This window comes from Formica exsecta, unplaced genomic scaffold (genome assembly GCF_003651465.1).
Source record: "Formica exsecta isolate Colony F162 unplaced genomic scaffold, ASM365146v1 scaffold312, whole genome shotgun sequence".
NCBI classification, from domain to species: domain Eukaryota; kingdom Metazoa; phylum Arthropoda; class Insecta; order Hymenoptera; family Formicidae; genus Formica; species Formica exsecta.
Window position 1 is genome coordinate 46,420 of NW_021850376.1, and position 3,601 is coordinate 50,020.

At 40.9% G+C, this 3,601-nt stretch overlaps 1 pseudogene; it reads left to right on the forward strand.

The window, feature by feature from the left end:
- The first annotated feature begins 713 nt into the window (after positions 1 to 713).
- Positions 714 to 3,601, forward strand: part of LOC115237849 — an 8,998-nt pseudogene continuing 6,110 nt past the window's right edge.

Below are 3,601 nucleotides of genomic sequence, written 5' to 3' on the forward strand. Positions count from 1 at the left end.
AAGGCAGTTGATAACACGATGATGACACAAAGAGAATGGTAATTCAATATGGCGGGCAAGCGCCGGGCTAAGGCCCGAGGCGTAGCGAGCCGGATTGTCGTCGTTAACTTGTTCCACAGATGTATTTAGGAATGATGAATATCTTAAATGAGTAATATAAAGCTCTAAAAAGAGCTGATTAGGAGAAACATTACGAACTAGGATTAATAAAACTCAAAGCTCAAAATAAAACTCGACTACGCACTGCACGATGTACACTCGATGATCGTCCAACCGCGAATCTCATTAGGCAATGTAGAAAACATCCTGTTAGAATATCTTATTATTTATATATAGATTTTGTACCCATCTGTGTTTTTCGTATAATATGCTGTCCGTAAACAATTAATAATTATCTTTTGCATTTAAAATCTCATGTATGACACGGCATCGCGAGATTTTACGTGTGAAAGAATACAGTAAAATTATTAATTGTTTACGGACAATATATCATTCGTAAAACACATATATACAAAACCTATATATAAATAATAAAGATATTCTAACAGGTCATTTCTCTACATTGCTTACTGCACACATGACAGATATCCTAACCTCGCGTATGTCACTGTCTTAATATCTTATTATCGTGTTTTTAGTATCAAATATATCTTTAAGTTTTCGAGATCTTGTTCTTCCTACAAAGTGACATTGAATAGGCATTCTTTGTAAACATGAAGGAACTTAGGTATTTTAACAATATGAGAGTTCTTGTATGTAATAAAAGATGCAAATTATATTTAGAAGCGAGTATTTTGTTATATTTTTTTATAGTTTTTTATAATGCAAAAGTATATATATATGCAATATAATCCTAATAATTTTCTAGTCATTAATCTATCTCTTTTATTTACAGTGGAATCTTTGCCAGAAATAATGCATTTTTGTGTCTATGCAATATCAGTGCTGAGATAACTATTATGCAATTACAGTATAAGGTAATCTTTTTAAATATTGTATTTTTTACTGTTTATTCAATCTAAAGGAAGACTGAATTGTTATAACAACATTTATACTGGTAAGATTGCTATAGGAACGAGATCTTAATGTCAAGTTGCCTACTAATATTTTATCACATTTATTTTAATTTTAAGCAGGTGAAAATAATACATCGGTACTGTAACGATACCGTTACTAGCCTCGCGGGCCGACCAGCCGCCCGCACTTCTGAGGCTCGGCGCCTATGGCGCCCCTAAACTTCCACACCCGTGTCGCGGCCCCACCGTAGAGACCATCCCACCACGCGCCGAATCGCGCGAGTGGGAGGCCGGCCGCCGGTATATAAGGCGGTTCGGCGAGCGTATCGTTACCAGTTCCCTATCCTGAGTCCTACCTTGTACAACTCCTGATCCGAAACCTACACCGCGTTACACCAGGCTACGGGCTACCCGTAGTTACGCCGGGTTACCCGGTTGCTGAAACGGCGCATCCTAATACCTAGCGTTACACCAGGTCACGGGCTACCCGTGGTTATGCCGGGCTTCCCGGTTGCTGGGACGGCGCATTCTTGATCCCTAGCGTTAAACCAGGTCACGGGCTATCCGTGGTTATGCCGGGCTTCCCGGTTGCTGGGACGGCGCACTCTTAGTTTATAAGACCGTACCGCGCTCCGCGCACCGTTTATCTACCCCGCGACTGTTTATACCGTAAGACCACTTTGGTCTCCGCATCTTGTTAAACTCTAGTACCGCCTTGTATATACCGCGACCAGTTAGTCCATAAGACCGCTTTGTATATATACCGCGTCTAGACCGGCCATCAGGCCGAGCATTGTGTTTGTAGAGTTAAGTAACCATTAGGATAGCCACCAGTGTCGCGCCGACTCCACTTTTATTCACGGCCTTTAGACTACACAAGCGCGCTAGTCCTTCGAAGGATAAGCCGCAGAAAGTGCCGACGCCCCGTCCTTTTAAGGATAAGGCGATCAGGTGGTTGGAATTACATTAAAGGCCACACGACACCCCGTAGCATTGAAGATCTGTTCTGTCTGTCTTAGGATAACTATAATTGCTTGCATGCAAACACCGCGACCACCGAACACACCCGCATGAGCCGCGCTCGCTTCCCGAGCTTTACGCGCACCAGTCAACGCATAGAACCGCTTGCGCGAACTTCTGTACGTACCGACTTGCATGCTGCACTTTTGTAAATATACGCTGTCTATGTTAAATATTTTTAGTAACTTCTAAATAAACTAATTGTTTAACCGCTTATAACCGAGGAAGAGTGAATTAGAGTTTCCCCCTTCTCCCGAATCCTGGCACCGGCGAGCCTGATCCGCGGCGTCGGGAAAGGTGAAACGTTACAGTACTAATAATAAATTAAAGGCTTTGATAATCAATATTGAAATAAATAATGACTAATTATGAGCCTGAGCGCGGTAAGAATTGCGCAGATTGTTTTCTTTGTGTATCTTCTTTATTGATAAACGTTTCGGTCCCATGTTCGGACCTTCCTGCAGAGCGACACAGAAAGCTTGCATCACGCGTATCTCACGTTGGTGGACAGTTTAAAGAAAATATAATCATCGCACTAATACACACGTCACGAACACGTCACATGTCAACACAACACATCGTGGTACCGCGCGCGTAATGTCAAACGAGAGACAAACAAATACGATAGATTTAAACATCATTTAAAAAGCGACAGTTGTGTCTTGTGCCTCGAGGACCGCAGTGCATTGCTTCGATAAGGGGTGAGTGGCCTTCGTATATAAGACAATTAATCTAACACCAAAAAATTAACCCTCTATAAACCCTTGAAGGTTCGGATATCGCGATGTGTTCTAAAAAACACAATATAACATGTGCTTCCTTCATGGTTGGCACCGGAGGGACGCTCACCGCATTCGGGCAAGGTTAGCGGGCCAAGAATAAATGCACATGATATCATTAAACATGAGATTAAAAATAAACGGGAATTTTGGATGTTTGCATCATGTCGAAGTAACACGAAAGCAAATAACGTCCTAGTGAAAGCAAATAACGTTCGCAAGGCTCGCAAGCATAATCTGTCTTTAATTTTTGGTGAACAATAAAGATGAAATACTGCCACGAGCATTGCGAACGAAACATGCCTTAAATTACGCATGCGTCGTTATACTGCGCACGTGTTTTCTTTGTTATATCGGCGAAAGAGGAATTAGTCTGTGCTAGTCTGTCCTTTGTGCAAGTCCGTGCAAGTCTGTGGTTGTTCATCGTATTGCCCAGTGTACATCTTAGAAGACATAAGAGAGAATTCCGTACAATTTTTTTAATTATTTGATATACTTTTATGTAATATACCTTTGATTATCTAATATAGTATTAAAATGACTTTTGTTGGCGTCGAATTTGCTAGTGACATTGTTGAAGAAGCATCAATTGCTTTAGTACATTGCTCGTGGTTTACGCCACGAAAGAAAGAGGTTTGGTGGCCTCCATACAAAACTGGTGCACAATTTAAGAAAGCACTGTTTCTGAAGGAAAAACCAAAAAGTTAAACATGGAAAATATACGGTGTCAAACAAATACTTTTTTCCTGTGGTATGTACACTATATATATGTATAAATATACATAT